Here is an 18,580-nt window from a genome sequence, read left to right on the forward strand (position 1 = left end):
GAAATTCAAGTGAACCACTACTTCACCAGGAAAGACTACTTGTCTCCCTGGATGGTGGGAAGGGAAGAGGTGAAAGAGCAGGTGTTGCACCTCTTGGTACCATGTTCCCTTTGGTCAGGGAAAATGCCAGTGGGGCAGCAAGTGGTGTGAGGGTGAGAGAACATAAAGTGATCCTCTTAAATGCTGAAATGGTGAAGGTGTTTTGTAATGGTGGAATTGCAATGTAGCTTCATGTGCAAGCTCACCAATACCTTGTCAAATTGCATTAAAATTTCCTGACTTTTATCTCCCTGCTCTTTGCCTTAATAGGCAACATTCATTAGCCTTCCTGATACTTTGAGGAACCTGTCTGCCAATCCTTCATGTTTCAGGTACCAGGACCCCCAGATACCTTACCATGGTAACATTTTGAAGTTTCAATCCCTTCCACAACTGCCATTTTTATTCTTTCCTCCAAAGTGGATAACGTCATTTCTACCACTTGAGCACCATGGTAGCATAGCAGTCATCACGACCCTATTACAGCTCTGAGTGTCAGAGTTCAGAGTTCAATTCTGACATCATCTGTAAGCAGTCTGTACGTCCTCCCTGTGGAATGTGTGTGATTTCTCCTGATACTCCGGTTTCCCTGCCCTCCCTCCACAGTCCAAAGATGTACCAGTTAGTAGGAAAATTGTCTCTTGATTAGGCAAGGGTTAAATTGGATGCCGCTGGGCGGCATGGCTCATGGGACCGGAAAGGCCTTTTCCATGCTGTATCTCAATAAATAAATAAAATACCTCCCAGCTTCAATCAGCACTTCCACTCCCCCTTCTCCATTTGCTTATTACTCTTCCTCACATAATTTTTTGCTGGTTCTTGCTCTATCCCTTCCCTTCACCTTTTCATACTGGTTATCTGCCCTGTCTCGACCAAAAATCCCAACTGTCCATTTCCCACCATGAATGCTGCGAGACCTGCTGCGTTCCTCCAGCATCTTGTTTGTTGCTCCAGATTTCCAGTCTCTTGTCCCCACATATTCCCCATCTTATGCGCTCTTACTTCTCGCGCCATCATGTGGAATCATGCACAAAGGCAGCAAAATAAAAACAATATTCCTCCTCAGCTTGAGCATCAATCCATTTTTCCCAATTCTGAATTGCATGCTGCTCCAGCAGTATGTTTCTGAGTGTTTAGTCAAACCACTAGTAATGAAAACTAACACTTATAGCAAAACAAAATGCAGTTACTTATTAAAAACAGTGCTCGACTCTTGCACTTAAACTGCTGGTGACTGATAGTGGGGAGGAAATAGGTTCAGCTGTAGACTTGTTGGTGAAGTTGGTGAGGGAAGTGGACTATCAGGTGGTAGGTCAGTGTCCAGTTCTTTGGTAAAAGCTATATTGCATGGTTTTGGAACCTGCTTGGACCAGGAGTGGCACTTTCAAACATGATCTAAATTCCCAGAAGGTTTGTTGAACATAATTATACATATCCGGCCTTCTCAGTATGCTGTTGTGTCAGACACATTAAAGGCTCTACAAGGAAAATCAAGGATGGAATTGGCAGTGCACAATGGTTTACTCAAATCAAATTCAATGAAAACCCCTAATAATGTGGAACATAATTATTCTCGAAATTTCAGTAACTCTCCAATTAATTCCATCATCATTTATTCAATAAGATGTGCACAAAATTCTTCAATGATGAGGTGTGAAAATGCCCTCACTATTTATATCCAAACCCACAGGGAGGTGGTAAAGGACAAGTTTTTTCCAGCCACTAAACTAACCACACCGTACATTACTTTATGCCTCATTGTTACCTGAGAAATAAATTTTTAAATTTTTAAATATAAATTTAAGGGTGGCACAGTAGCGTAGCAGTTAGGGTAACACTTTACTGGACCAGTGAGATTGGGGTTCAATTCCCACCATTGTCTGGAAAGAGTCTGTGCTTTCTCCCCATGCTTGTGTGGGTTCCCTCAGGGTGGTCCGGATTCCGCCCACATTCCAAAGACAGTTCAGGTTAGTCTGTTGGCAATCGGAAGCATGGCAACACTTGGGAGACGCACCTTGCACACCCTTGGATTGTTTTCTTTGTTGACATAAATGATGCATTTCATTGTTTTTATTTCAATATTTCAATGCACATGTGACAAATAAAGCTTATCTTTAAAGCTAATCTTATTTTTTTAATTACCAAGTGCTTTCTGTAATAATTCTGCATGAATGTAGTCCCACAATTGAAGAATAGTTCTTGTTCTGGAATCAGTTTGACACCAGAAAGAAAGCAGCACTGATTAATAAGAAATGCAGTCATGCAGTCATAACTTTACACTGATATCAAAGTAAACCAGCTGGAGGACATTGTCACAGGTTTTATCCAGATCTTGGCATTGATGTCCAGCCTGAAAATCTGTTAGAAACTCAGGAGCAGCAGACTCCCCAGCCATTTCTGCTATTCTGTTAGGCTGTGAATGATCTCTAGCATGACTCCGTTTTCCTGTCTTTGATCTCGGATGCCATAACCCTGCAAAAATCTATGAACTTCAGTTCTAAAGATTTCAACAGACTGCACACACAGCCTTCAGTGGGTGTAAGCTCCAGATTTTCCATGTCACATTCTACAAAAACTTGCTCATAGGTTTTATTTTTAATTGGGCCAACTACAGTTATGATTATACTCAGTATTATCTGATGAAGAATTTGAGTACTTAGCTTTTATGAACACGCTTTATCACATTACTTTTAAATTCCTCAATTAGCTCATTTCTCAACTGTATAATTTAACTTAACTCTCTAACTCAGGTAGTTTGAATAACAGTTAATCTTCGCTGAAGTTCAGTGATTAACACAGAACACAATATTGCAGAAATACAATATAAAGTAGGAAATGGAAGCATAGGTTATACTGTACATCTCCTCAAGCCGTCCTTATCACTCATTGAGACCGTAAATGATGCGGTGACTCCAGTTCACTTATCACAAACCACCTTGATGATTATGATAGCTCTCATGCACCAGAATCACTCTGCCACTTGATAGAATAAAACAAGCAGTAAGCTCTTTCATATTATAGAATTATCATGTAATGGAACTGTCACACTTACCATCAAAGAACTAGTCATGTACCTGTATCACCCATTGCATGAAATCAAAATAAGATTAAACATTAAGCAAATGGAAATCAGTTATATTAGTGGCTCGGTTGTTAGCATACTTGCTTCTGAGACGGCAGCTTGCATGGGTCCAGAATGGAGACTTGAGCACAATCATTTCTGACAATATTTTAGCTCAGTGAGTCGATGTTGCATTATCAGAGGTCAAAGTCAAAGTACATTTATTATCAAAGTATTTATACTACATACAGCCTTGAGATTTGTCTCCTTACAGGCAGCCACAAAACAATAGAACCCATTTAAAAAAAGACAGTCAAACAGCCAATGTGCCAGAAAAGAAATAATGCAAACAACAAGAGAAAGCCAGCTGCTGTGGTTCACGATAGATACTGGCTTTACAATGAGTCATCAAAGCAAGGCCCTGTTTGCTCGCTTGGGGAAGCATAACTGATCCCAAGGCAATAATTCAAGGAACAGCAACATTTGTACCCTGCATCCTGGTGGAAGTTTATAGAGATTTATCGAAATAAACATTTGCTCTTTCCTGATGAATTCTCCTTCGGTTATACAATCACTTTCTACTTTATTAGGTACACCTGCTTGTTAATGCAAATATCTAATTGGCCAATCATGTGGCAGCAACTCAATGTATAAATGCAAGCAGAAATGGTCAAGAGGTTCTTGTTCAGACCAAACATCAGATAGGGGAGAAATATGATCTAAGTGAGTTTGACTAGAATAATTGTTGGTGTCAGATGGGGTGATTTGAGTATGTCAGAAACTGCTGATCTCCTTAGATTTTCACACATGACAGTCTCTAGAATTTACAGAGAATGGTGAAAAAAACGAAAATAAAATCCTGTGAGTGGCAGTTCTGTGGGGGAAAAAATGGCTTGTAAATGAGAGAGGTCAGAGGGGAATGGCCAGACTGGTTCAAGCTGACAGGAAGATGACAGTAATGCAAGTAACCACGCATAACAACAGTAGTGTGCACAAGGGCATCCCTGAATGCTCAACAAGCTGAACCATGGGCTACAGCAGCAGAAGACCACAAACGTGTACTCAGTGGCCACTTTATTCAGTTCAGGAGGTTCCTAATACTGTAACCACTGAGTATATTTGTGTAACCCATGATATGCTGCCCCTGCAGGGACCTAGTAGCCTGAGTAAATTTCAGCGCCATTTCTTTCTGCTGACTGACCTGAACATTAGGTTTCTGTACAATCACAGATTAATAGATCCATGATGACCAAGATCCTGTCAAAGTTAACCTCCTTTGCCTGCATTTGACCCATGCCCCTCTATCCATGAGTATGTGCACATGTTTGTTTAAACATTGCAATTGTTACCAGCTCTGACAGTTTGTTCCGTGTACCTACCACCCTCTTGGAAAAATTTTGTCCTTTGGATCACTTTCAAATCTTTTCCCTCTCACCTTAAACTCAAGTCCTGTAGTTTTTGTTTCTCTGCAGCTCTGGGGAAAAAAAGATTATGACCATCTATGCCACCAATAATTTAATAAACTTTTTATAATGCTCTGTAATGCTACTGTGACACTGTAATTTCCTTCGGGATCAATAAAGTGTCTATCTATCTATAAGTTCACCCCTGAGCATAGTTCACTACTGCCTATCCAATCACTCCACATAACTCACGCCTTCCAGGTCCAGGCAACATTTCATTGAATCTCTTCTCCATTTTAATCACATTCTTCCTGTACTGTGGTGACTAGAGCTACACGCATAGTATTGCATACGTAGCCCAGGCAACAATTTATACAACTGTAATAAGATATGCTAACTTCCATATTAGTGCCCAGTCCAATGAAGGCAAGCATACCATACATCTTTTTCACCAGCCTGTTTTTCTCTGTTGCCACTTTCAGAGAACAGTATGTGTACCCCTAGGCCTCACTGTTCAGTTATATTCCCCAGGGTTTGCCATTCACTTTCTATGTCCTGGCCTGGTTTAACTTCCTAAAATGCACCTCTTCGCACTTTCTGAGTTAATTCCCATCTGCTGCTCCTTTGCCCATTTTCCCATTAGATTCTTCTGTAACTGTGGACAAATTTGTTCCCTCTCTACTGTAGCACCAGTTTTGGTATCATCTGCAAAGCTAATAACCATGTTAACAGCAGTTATCCAAATCATTAATATATACAATCAACTACGAAGGACTCAATGCTGATCCAAGCAGCACACCACCAGTCGAGAGAAACAGCCCACTACTGCCACCCTCTGCTTCCCATCACCAAACCAATTTGGTACCAGTTTGCTTACTTACTCTGAATGCCATGTATGCCACCTTCAGCCAATCTTGCAGGATCCTGTCGAAGACTTTGCTAAAGCCCATGTAGACAATGTATACCACACTGCCCATGTTAATCATTTTCCTCAACTCCTCAATAACTTCATTCAAACTTATGAGACCTGATTTCTCATAGAATATTTTAAAATTCTCTTGTATCTTATCTACCTGGGATAACTCTCGTCTCATTTTTTGCCCTTCTACTTTCTTCTTTGCAAGTACTGCTATGTCCCTTATACCTGACATATACATCCATTTCAGGAACTTAGCAAGCCAAGCAGCATCTACGGAAAAGAGTACAGTCAATGTTTCGGGCTGAAACTCTTTGGCAGTTTTGTTCTCTTTTCCATAGATGCTGCCTGGCCTGCTGAGTTCCTCCAGTGTTTTGTGTGTGTTTTTTTGGATTTCCAGCCTCTGCAGATTTTCTCTTGTTTGTGATTTGATATACCTCTGTTTTCCTGACCAGAGCTTCAATACCCCTTGTCAATCAATGTTCCTGCCAGCCTTGCCCTTCACTTTAACAGGAACATGTTTGTCCTGAACTCTTCCTGTCTCTCTTTAAAAAAAAAGAAACCTCCCAATCGCCAGACATCTCTTTACCTGTGAATATACTTTCCAAATCAACCTTTGCATATTCTTGTCTGATGCCATCAAAATTAGCCTTGCATCAATTCAGGACTTAAACCTGTGAAAGTCCTATCTTTTACCAAAACTATTTTAAAATCAGTAAAACAACGGTTACTGGTCCCAAAGTGCCCCTTTCTTGTCTCATTTGCTGGTATAGCTTTTACTCTGGTGGGGCCATCTTTATCAGGAAAATTTCCTGGGCACACTTAAATTCTGCCCATCTGATCTGTTATCACTATGGCAGTTCCAGTTAATATTAGGGAAATTAAAATCATCTGCTATTACTAACATGTTATTCATACACCTGCCTGGGATTTCCATTCATTTTTGTTCCCTTAATTCCTGCTGATTATTGCTGAGGCTATATGACATCCTCTGCCAAGCTATCCATTGAGACACCCTTAGGGAACTCCTCTGATTCTGGGAAAGGATCTTCTCTCATCCAGGCGGATAGCACCATACCTGAAGAAACGTGCGGCTTTGGGAATTGATGGCATTCATAAAAGTCTTGACAATAACTGCAGGTTCTAAATACGCAGATGGAAGAATAAGTCCCGCCAGTGTGTGATGATGGTCACCTAGTAGTTACAGAGATAATGCACAGTGAATAGTAAGACTCTTAACACTGTTGATGTCAGAAGGATCTTGGAGTCTACGTTCATTGCTCCCTAAAAATAGCTGCACTGGGTGATTGGGTAGTGGAAAGGCCATCTGGCAAGCTTGCCTTGAACAGTAAAGGAATTAAATTCAAGACTCTGAAGATTATGTTGCAGTTTTATAAAACTTTAGTTGGGCAGCCTCTGAAGTATTGGATTTCGTTCTGGTTGTGTCATTTTAGGATGGATGTCAAGGCTTTCAAGAGGGTGAAGAAGAGATTTACCAGGATGTAGCTTTGGATTACAAGGCATGTGCTATAAGGAGAGGTTGGACAAACCTGGATTGGTTTCTCTGGAGCAGTAGAGGCTGAGGGGAGATCTGATAGAGGTTTATAAGATTGTGAGAGGCATGGATAGGGTCGACAATCAGTATCCTTTCCATACGACCATAAGACATAGGAGTGGAATTAGGCCATTCGGTGCATCGAGTTGCTCCACCATTCTATCATGTCTGATTTATTATCCCTCTCCATTCCATTTGCCTGCCTTCTTTCGATGACCTTTGATACTCTTACTAATCAAGAACCTTCTAACTGCCACTTTCAATATACCTGATTTTGTGGTCTATACCAATAAATTTCACAGATTCATCATCCTCTGGCTAAAGAAATTCCACCATTCTAAAGGGACGTCATCCTATTCTGAGGCTGTGCCCACTGGTCCTAGACTCTCCCCACTATAGGAAACATCCTCTCCATGTCCACTCTATCTAGGCCTTTCAATATTCAGAAGGTTTCAATGAGATTCCCACTCATTCTTCTGAACTCCGGCAAGTACGAGTCCAGAACCAGCCAAAGCTCTTCTGTAATTTATTTTTTTATTGAAGTTCATCATCAAACATTTCCATAAGATGTATTTCAAACATTGTACATATATATAATATAATCATACATATCACAAATCTCCACAAAGTATTTATCTGAGGTATACACTTATAGAAAAGTGTAGAAAGAAAAAACAAGCAAAAGGAAAGAACTATGTACAAGTAGGGAGTGATCTTTTTTACTTTAACCCTTTTCTTCTTGAGATCATTTTCGTGAACCTCTTCTGGACCCTCTCCAATGCCAGCGCATCCTTTCTTAGAAAAGGGGCGCAAAGCTGCTCACAATACTCCAAATTCTGATCTTAAAATCCTTGGTTTTATTTACTAGTCCTTCCGGAATGATTGCTGACATTGCACCTGCCTCCCTTACCACCTTTATCCTAGGGGTTGAAGTGTCTAATACCAGAGGGCATCCATTTAAGATGAAAAGGGGGTAAATTTAAAGGAGATGAGTGGGGCAGGTTTACTTACACAGAGTGGTGGGTACCTGGAATGTGCTGCCAGGGTTGAGAGGAGAGGTAATTACAATAGAGCTGGGGGTCCCAACCTGGGGTCCATGGACCCCTTGGTTAATAGCAATGATCCATGGCATCAAGAAGTTTGGGAACCCCTGTGACAGAGGCATTCAAGAGGCTCCTAGACAGGCACATAAATGATCAGGAAATTAAAGGATTGTATAGGAAGAAGGGATTAGTTTAGTTGGGTGGCCACTTGACCATCTGTGGCCATCTGTGGAATGCTCTGCCTCGGAAGGCAGTGGAGGCCAATTCTCTGGATGCTTTCAAGAAAGAGTTAGATGGAGCTCTTAAAGATAGCGGAGTCAAGGGATATGGGGAGAAGGCAGGAACGGGGTACTAATTGTGGATGATCAGCCATGATCGCAGTAAATGGCGGTGCTGGCTCGAAGGGCCAAATGGCCTACTCCTGCACCTATTGTCTAATGTCTATTGACTACTGATTGAATTAGTCTGGCATAACAATTGTGGGCCAAAGTGCCTGTTCCAGATCTGTGATGCACCATGTTATAGAACAGATTGTAGAGATAAAAAAGCCATGACAATGATTTTATTCCAGTAATCCCCACCTTCACCATTTGAATGTGATACTTAAAACAGTGTTTTACGTCAGTCACGCACAGAATGATGAAGAAGCTTCTATGGGGAAGTTGGTGATGAATGGTGTGTCAGTGATCTATTGGATCAATATGTGTTCAGGAACTGACTAATGTCAAAATAGTGCCTGAAACAAATTTGAATGAATCAGCGATGCATTACCTGTAACTCCATTGTGGGTCCTAACATTAAGCACCAGCTGTCACTGCAGCAAGAGGCATCAATAGGTTATGGTCTGTCTAGATACTCAGCTTCCTTACACACTATTCTTCTGCAAGGTTTGGATGTGATCTGGTTCTGACCGACCACCTACTGTAAATCCTTTCCAACTCTTTCAGTCCATGCGGGGCCTTGCTACATTGCTTGTTGCTGCTGCACTTCCTGATTTGGAAACTTGAGAGTTTAATTCAGAGATAAAAGCACAATTTTAACCTCTGAACTCAGTCTGCGAGTGTTTTTTTAGAGAATCAGTGTCTAGAGCAGCAAAACAAAAACAAATTGCAGCTAAGCAGATGAAAGTTCAAGATTCAGATTTATTTACAACTTGTACATCAAAATATCCAGTGAAATGTGTCATTTGCATTAACAGCCAACTCTCCCGAGGATATGATGTGTGCAGCCCACAAGTGTTCCCACACCATCCAGTGTTAACATAGCCACGTTGCGAGGCAGACCAACACAGAACACAACAAAAACAACAACAAGCAACAAAACAACCACAACAAAGGAAGCCACATTCCTCCCTCCCACCCACTCACCCTCCAACCCCAGCACAGGCTGTCTCCAGCCTCATATGGACCCAGGCTCACAGCGGAATTGGAACCTCTTCTCTTTTTGGTGATTAAGGATTCCTCAGGGTACTTCATAGTGGGAAAGGTGCGTGTGGATTGATTCTGCCGTGCTTTACTGAACTGATCAGAGCCGAATAAACCAGGTGTGCATTGATATCATTTTTATGAGGCCCATGTTGCTGGCAAAGGACCCATCCTTGAAAGCTGTCTACACTTCTTGCAGATAGCAACTCTTGTAAATAAATTGAATCAATGTAACATGGTGATCTCTTCCATTGGGCTTCTAAGGCAGAACTCACTTTGGTATTTGACTTTGTGGGACTCATGTTGGATCCCAAATGTCCACACCACAGAAGGTATCAGATTTAGGTTCTGGTTTTGGGTAATCTTACTATGTTGTCATTTTGTAAGTGGCCTGCAGAGGTCAGTATTGATTCTGGAATAAACATGTGAAAGACAGCAGACGCTGGAAAACCAAGGTTAACAATCACAAAATGCTGGAGGAACTCATCAGGTCAGGCAGCATCTGTGAAAATGAATAAATAGTCTGTGTTTTGGGCTGAGACCCTTCTTCAGAACTGGAAAAGAAAGGGGAAGATGCCAGTAAAATATGTGGGGAGAGAAAAGAGGATGGCTGGAAGGTGATTGGTGATTAGGTGAGGCCAGCTGAGTAGAAAGGTCAAGGGCTGGAGAGGAGGGAATCTGATAAGAGAGGAGCGTGGACCATAGGGGAAATGACAGGAGGAGGGGCACCAGGGGGAGATGATAGGTATGTGAGAAGAGTTAAGGGGACAGAGTGGGGAATAGATTGGGGGGGGGGGGGATTATGTTTTAACCAGAAGTAGAAATCTATATTCATGCCATCAAGTTGGAGGCTACCCAGACGGAATATAAGGTGTTGCTCCTCCACCTCATCTTAGCACAGGAGAAGGACATGGAACAACGTGTCGGAATGAGAATAGGAACCAGAATTAAAATATTCGGCCATTGGGAATTTCTGCTTTTGGCAGATGGAGTGGAGGTGCTTGACGAAGCAGACCCCCAATTTCTGACAGGCCTCACTAGTGTAGAGGAGGATGCATCAGGAGCACCCTGAGACATAAGGAGACATAATAGACGACCCTAGCAGATACACAGATGAATTGTTGCCTCACCTGGAAGGGCTGCCTGGGGCCCCGAATGGAGGTGAGGGAGGAGGTGAAGGGGCAGGTGTTGCACTTGGGCCACTTTCAGGGATAAGTACTGGGAGGGAGATTAGTGGGGAGGGGAGGGAAACACGGAAAGTGGAGGAGCGGGGGAGGTAAAGATAAGCTTAGTGGTCGTATCCCTATGGAGATGGCGGAAGTTGCAAAGGTGGATGTGTTGGATGTGGAGAATCTTGAGTGATAGGTGAGGACAAGAGGAGCTCTATCACAGTGAAGGTGGTGGGAAGACGGCATGTGCACGTTCTTTGAGGATATGGACTTACTTTGGAATGTCACCAATGGCTGGTAAATTTTTAATGGTTCAAAAAAAACTTCAGTCGAACGCCGTGGAAAAGAACACTTTAAATGGGAAATATGTGATGGGCCACATGAAAAATATTATTACATAGGACATGTAAGGTGTTAGTGAGGGATGATGGGTAGAATTGGGGCCTTAAGATTGTTGAAGTTATTTTGAGGCCATGGTGTGCATTAAAATCTGGATGATGGCTGAGGTCGGGTGGGCTGAGGAAAAATTGCAATGGAAACTCACTGTGTGAAGATGACCAACTCAAGAGGATTGAGTCTGGTGCCCTTTCATTTTCACTAAACCATTCCGCTTTCATTGAGGAGGACTGCTTCAGAAAGACTGATTTATGACATCATGGACCAAACAAGCAAAAGAAAATTTCATGGAATTTATGTCCAAATGTACATTGCACAATACTTAACACCTTTTCATTTGTTCAGGTCCTTTCATGACCCAAAAGCTTTACTGTTGCTCAGTAGATGCACAGTAAATATTCACTCATTCTGAGCAATCGATTTTTCCAAATAAAATGTAGTTTATAGCATGTGTAGGTGGTGCTCTGCTGTGCAATGAGATTTCTAGGCCTTTGTTTTAATTTCCCCTCTGATCTGGGCTTTATTTCCAAGACTGAAAACATTTAGGCAGTGCTGTTAATGATGAATCTTTACTTGATGTTGATTTAAAAAAAATAAGGGGGATGGTGAATGGGTACTGCTTAAAGAAACAAATGGTACTTGTTGTTGCTAATTTACAAATCAGTCAACAAATAAGCCAACTTGTAAGGAAGCAAGATCCTATATTGACTAGTCACTATATAATCTGTGTAACTCTGCCCTTAATTTTACAAAAGTAGGGTGGGAACTTTAAATTCCCCATGATATACAGTATATAGATCATGAAACTAGGACTGGAGAGCTTGAGTAACAAGCAGAACATAGAACAGTACAGCATAGTACAAGCCCTTCAGTGCACAATGCTGTACTGACCTTTTCACCTACTTGAAATCAATCTAACCCTTCCTTTCCACGTTGCCTTTCATTTTTCTTTCATCTATACGCCTGTCCAAGAGTCTCTTAAATGTCCCTAATGTATCTGCCCTGCCAGTATCCCTGGCAGCACGCATTAGCCATTTCTGCCCTAGGAGGAAAGTCTCTGAGGGTGGAAAGGCTGAGGGGCGACACTGCAGAGGTATATCAAATCAAGAGGGGTGCAGGTAAGGTGAGTGGTCGGTCCTCTCACTAAGGTAGAGGAGTTTAAAACGAGAACACAGATTTAAGGTGAGAGGGGAAAGATTTATGAGGGAGCATAGGGGCAACTTTCTCACACGGGTTGATCAGTCTGTGGAATTGCCAGATGAAGGTTTAGAGGTGGGTAGAATTACAACATTCTGGCAGGAACATGGATAGAAAAGGTGTTGAGGAATGTGGGCCAAATGTAGGGAAATAGTACTGGTTCAGATAGACTTCTTGGTTGGCTTGGATGGGATGGGACAAAGGGCCTATTTCTTCTTTGTACCACTCTCTGATCACTATAGTCCCAGATGTCAGTTACCACACCTCCAGCAAATTTGTGAGCAAGAATACTTGTACCATGTTTTGGTGCGCTACAGGTACAATTTCAAAAACGTAAAACATTGAGGAGAATCATAGACATACTGCATGGACTGTAATGTTTTTTTAAATTTGTGCTTGGGTGGGAAGAGGGGAAAACATAATCATCAATTTTATGCAATACACAACTGACCCACAAGGGGCCACTCCTGCTAAAGAAGTATTTTGCAGCAACTGTGAAGCCTCCCTCTGTGTGACATGAAATGGCACTCTGTGAGTAGTTCCCATTGGGAATCCTGTGCAGGTAGAAGCCCGTCGGTAATTACATGACCAAATCTCCATGCTCTTCTCACCAGAATTCTTCCCTGATCTGACAAAGCAATTGAACAATGGGTACCACCACCAGCACCGGGCCTACCTTCTCTTGATTCCCCCATTCCTTTCTTCATTGTCTTCACTCCGCAACCATAAACCCTACATATTCAAGAGTACCATCCTCACCTATTCCCTTCCAAACAGCATCCTCAGACTTTCCCAAATATAATTTCTTCCCCCTAAGTTGATGCCAATACTGCTAAAGAGCTGCAGAATCTACCCCACCTCTGGATCAAATACCCAGACAATTTAAGTCCTTCTCCTCCGTCCACCAGCCACTATCAACATTTATTCAACGACCCTGGTTAAAGACTTATTCTCCTCCAATCTGTAACTCTGTTCACTCATAATCTAAATGTCTTGCTTCCTCAATTGTCCACAAGACTGACGCAGATTGATTAATTTTTAGGGTTTTGTTCACAAATTTTTGTGTACTTCTCACACAGCAAATGTTTAATCTGCATATAATCTCTAGGCATTTGATGCTAAATGTGCTTGGTCAGGTCTAACAAGCAGAGCAAGATAAGAATGTTTTAAAAATACTTAAAGGTATGTTTTTTTAATTAAATTCTTGATTATATATTTTATTTTACTTTTTATTTGCAAGTTTTCCAATATGTTGGTTTATAATAGTCTTTGGACAAAATTGTTTTTAGCAACATTTTTAAGAGTTTGAAGCACTTTATTGCTGAATGCTTGAAGTTAGTAAGTGGTAAGAGATTCCTTGGGAAACCTATGAAATGATTAATTATTCTGATCTCAATGTAACGACCTTTAGGCATACCAACCTAGGTGTGGATTAAATTCAGGACTCAGTAGTAGAAGATTTATTCAGAGAATAATACCAGGAATATTTAAACTAAGAACTCGTTTACTTAGGACTTGTGCACACAGAATGGTAGTTCACACAGAACTCGAATCCAGGACTCATCCGTTAGCACTGGTCCAGAATAATTTTATATAGAACATAAAATACAAGGAAACACATGTGTGTTGAAATCAAAAACTAACCTCTTAAGAATGAGAAGCATAAGGGAACTGTGTTTATATAATAAGCGTCACAATAAAATACAGTGACAGCTTAATGATAAAAGTAGTCATTAAACAACTATAATAAACTCAAATAAATGACGTTCAGGTGCATCAAGTCCTGCCACTACAAGGCACCCCTCGATGGTCTGATGGGTCCATATCACATGGTCACTGTATGAAATGGGGTCAGTATAAAATTCCAGATTTGTGGAATGTTTCCTCCTCGAATACATGAACATTATTTTAAGTACATTTTTCAGGAAGCTGATTTAGTAAACAGGGTTTCTTTTATTGTAATGGAAAGTTAATTAAAAAAAAAACAACTTGATAAAAATTCCTCTAAAAGTTAAAGTGCTAATGAAAGATGACCTTATTATGAAAGTTCTGGAAGTACCAGGCACTTCTATTCAGGTTTGAAAACCTCTGCTCATGAGCCAATGCAAACATCTCTTGTGTTTGGATAACTTAAACTTAAATTAGAAAGTCTAAGAGGAAATCAGATTGGGAGTATCTTTCATTTTTGAAACTACATTACAGAAAATAGAAATTGCCTTTTCACCAAACTTCAATCGATTTTAAGAGTTAATGTTGGTGGATTTTATTGCATTTATATCATTTTTTGCATGGTTAGCTATAGGGTGTTCATGAGGGGAAAAATGGAAGACAGCTTAAAAATTCTTTTATACTATTTTATGTCTTGTAGCAATTTCACAAAAGAATTGAAACAGTCATTATGTATTACAAAAATCATTAACACTGATCCATTTATTGGTTGTACTGGTTTGTAATCAGGCTGGGGTGTGGTTGTTTAGTTTTGTAACTGTTACAACCAGTAATAATTTCCAAAAGCAGTGCAAGTTGTGGTTTTGTTTTTATGTCAAAAAGCTAGGTAAGTCCAGCCATATAATTCTGCCTAACAACCTTTGGAAACCATCAGAAGTAGATACCATTCAATCCTTTACTGACTAGAGATAAAGTAGACAAGCTGAAGATGGAGGTGCGTCTGAAATTCAATCTTCAGTACTTGTATTCCATGAGCTTATTGTTCAAGCTGATTTACCATCATTGTGCTAATGTTAAAGTAGTAACTGTAGAATTAGTAGGAACAAACAAATGCCACCCTTTAAACTGCCCTGTCATTGAAATAGCAGCAAGATCTCTTCACATCTGTACCCATTAGGCCCAGCGCACAATATTTTGATAATGAAATGCTTGCAGATCTCGAAGGCTTTGTAGCAGATGTGCTTACATCTCAGTAAAGTCATAAAAATCATATTTAATAATAAGAAGGAGGTCTGCAGTCACTGGGACATCAATATAAAATAGCAGTTGCTCAGAATTCCTGCCCTACCATCATTAATTTTTCAAGTGGAATATTTTCTGTGAGTCCTGCTGAAGGGTCTCGGCCTGAAACGTCAGCTGTTTACTCTTTTCCATAGATGTTGCCTGGCCTAATGAGTTCCTCCAGCAACTGGTATGTGTTGCTTGGATTTCCAGCATCTGCAGATTTTCTCTTGTTTATTTTCTGTGTTTTAGGCCCTTTCACCAAACAAGTCTTCCTGAATAAAGAGTCATAGATTTGTATTGCACTGATGCCGTCAGCCCGGCCTTTTGTCCACTACACAAATCCTATATGCCCAAGTCAGGTCCATATCCTTCTGTATCTTGCCTTTGTAAAGTCTGTCCATAAGTCACTTAAACATCATGATTGTATCTGATTCTATCAGCTCCTATATCAGTGAGTGTCAGATATCAATCAGACTCCATCTCAATCAATCCATCTCCTCCTAATATCAGTCCATCTCCTTTCTCTCACCTTGAACCAATGCCTTCTTGTTTCTGACCTACTAAGGTAGAAAAATTCCATATATTCTGCCTATGCCTCGTACAATTTTATATAGCTCTGGCATCTTACCCCTCAGCCTCCTGTGCTGTAGGGAAAACAAGCCCAATATACCCAATCTCTCCCGATAATTACTGTCCTGTAGTCCAGGAAACATGCTGATGAATCTTCACTGTATTCTTCTCAGCGTATCCATATCCTTCCATTGTGTGCTGAGCAGAACTGCTTACAATGCCCCATCCAAAGAAGCACTTTGTAAACTTGCAACATAATATTGCAACTTCTTTATTCTATGTTTTGACCTATGAAATCAAGGATGCCGTATGCCTTCCTCGGCACCCTGGTCGCCTGCATTGACATTTTTAGGGATCTATGGACTTGACACATAGGATGCTCTGTTTAACGTTCCTGAGCGCTCTACTCTTTACTCTGTGTGTGTACCTACTGTGTTCAAGGAGGGAACAGAGCTACATACTTTACTGTTATATATACTGGTATTGGGTTGGCCAGTGGTGTGGCATCAGACCTGCACTTTGAGGCAGATGGTCCTGAATTCGAATCCAGCCAGGTCCCAACAGCAGTAGCAGTATCTGCATGGAAGAAAAGCCTGGCAATCTAGTTCTGTATCTTGCCACAAAAGCCAAATGGACAACTACACCATCCATAGGGTCGCTATGAGTCGATGTCGACTCGACAGCACTCAACAACAACAGCGTAGTTAATAAAGTGTCTTTTATGATCTCAAGATATTTCCAAGGGCTGAATGAAGTTGAAGGCATTGTAGTAATGTAGAATAATATTCATTCAGCATCCTTGTGCAAGTAGACTACTCAGTGGTCCATTCTGCATCTATATTCAGCCTGCATTTGGAGTTAAAGAACAGTCCATGTTTCCTTGTACAATGGTGAAACATTCTTGAAACACAAAGTGTCAAAGATGCCACTCAGTTCCTTTCCAGTCGCAGGTTTGAAATTACCAGAACCTTGGTGGAGTATATGCGTACTTCTCAAGGAAATGTTCAAACCCAGAGACAAATCTGGAAATATCATCAAATCCAGGTGGCCGATTGTGTGCTGGGATTAATGATGATTTGGACCTTACAATATTTTACCATAACAAGGAGTTAGATTAGACAAAATAACATAAAGATTGAAGTTCTGACTAGGAAAGCCTGATCTAGAAGATGAAGAGATACCTACACAGCTTCCATTCTTAATAAGTTTTAAGGTCAACTTTTATCAATGATATCTTCAGCCAAGCCCACTGGGAAATTGAGAATGTGAAAGTTCTACTTTTTTTTAGTAACCTCAATCAGATAGTCAACTGGTGATCCAGAGAATTCCATTAGTTCTAAGCTGGAAGCCAATACTTGTGATGGAAACCACATCTGATTTCAATGAATGGGAAAGGGTCTGCCTGTTTCTCAGTCAAGTGAATCTGTTGCACTGCACAGATGCTCTACTATGCCCCTGGCCTCTGTGCAGGCTCCTCACATTTGTCTCAAACTGTGTTGCTGAATTACCAAGTATCTTTGTCAAAAAAAAGCCTGCGATGTCAGAGTACTTTGGGCTCAGCAGCCATCTGGTCAATTCTACTTGTACCTGTTTGTTCAATTAATCACCAGGTGCTCCCTTCTGCCATACACTTACTTAATTTTGCCACGATTGATGACGGCAGAATGTATTTCTGTGCTGGAATGAAGACACACATTGGTCTCTTTGTTTATCCATAACACCATAACAAATAAAATGATAATGTAATTTCCAATGAAATACTAAAAGCAAGATGAGTAAATGTTGTTGCAGACCATTATTTGCCTGTATTCCAAAAAACTGGGCGGTGATTGGACAGATGGAAAAATTAAAGGAAAAACATCGGAATGTCCTCAGACATAAAGAATTAATACATCCCTTATTGGGAAGGGGAAGTGTGGATAAAGATTGCTGAGCTGGGACTGTAAAAACATGAAAACAATGATGAGCTTTTTAATACAGAAATATCATTTAACCTGGAGCCAGTGCAAGTTAGCAAGGACAAAATGGGTGACTCAACAGTTAATTTGGAGAGGTGCAGCAGAATGTTTCATGAAATAAAGGAATCCATTCAATCCATTCAATCCATGTGTGAGTTACAGAGGTAAATACACTGTGGTTGTAAAAATTCTGGTTCAGTTCCTGACGAGGGGGATAGAACAAGTTTTCTGGTGGATCTTCCAAATACTTAATTGTAGAACATTTTATACACATTGTGAAAGGTAAACACCCTGATCATTTAGAACAAAGTGGAGTAGTCAAGAGTAATAGTGATTATGTGAAGTAACATGGTAGCTAAAGCTAAAGTTTCAGGTGCCATATGGAATTACAAACGGGTGAGAAAAAGGAAGGGTGGAATAAATCCCTGGAGATCACTGTAAGTACCAGTCTGAGTGTAGAAAGAAGAAACATGCTGTTAACAATCAAATTAATAAGAATGGAACTGGGCAAGTACTGTTCCACCTTGCTAGATGATGATGTAGACGGTAGAGGGAGTAGATGAGAAATCTGTGATCAGTGCTGTCAAAGGCTACAAGGAGGTCGAGGAATAATAGGTTTGCTTTATTACAATGTCATGAATGACTCTAGTAATCACTGTTTTGGTACTGAAGCAGACACTGAAGCATGATTGCAAGAAAGGATTCACGGAGTGTGAAATCATAGCACTTCAAAACGTTTTAGCCAGGAAAATGAAGCTGAAGGTCAGGAGATCAAGATATAAACATGTTACTGAAGCTAAGGAGAGGCCTTCAACCTCTTTTTGCCCATACAACCTTGTCTGAGTCATCAGCTTTGTTCCTCAAGAGGAATAATACTTCTCACACGTATACAAACAT

The 18,580-nt window shown here is 40.7% G+C and overlaps 1 protein-coding gene across 7 annotated transcripts in view; it reads left to right on the forward strand.

Annotated features, from left to right (window-relative positions):
• The window catches only part of pde4d (phosphodiesterase 4D, cAMP-specific), a 669,903-nt gene that overhangs the window by 277,049 nt on the left and 374,274 nt on the right, over positions 1-18,580 (forward strand). Inside the window, exon 1 of one of the 7 annotated variants that reach the window (XM_059989360.1) lies at positions 13,364-13,385. The exons of the other annotated variants lie outside the window; for them this stretch is intronic. The gene's annotated coding sequence lies outside the window, so the exon portion shown is untranslated. Of the gene's footprint in view, positions 1-13,363; positions 13,386-18,580 lie in introns of those variants that run through there. 7 annotated transcript variants of the gene reach the window in all.

This window comes from Hypanus sabinus, chromosome 14 (assembly GCF_030144855.1).
Source record: "Hypanus sabinus isolate sHypSab1 chromosome 14, sHypSab1.hap1, whole genome shotgun sequence".
NCBI classification, from domain to species: Eukaryota; Metazoa; Chordata; class Chondrichthyes; order Myliobatiformes; family Dasyatidae; genus Hypanus; species Hypanus sabinus.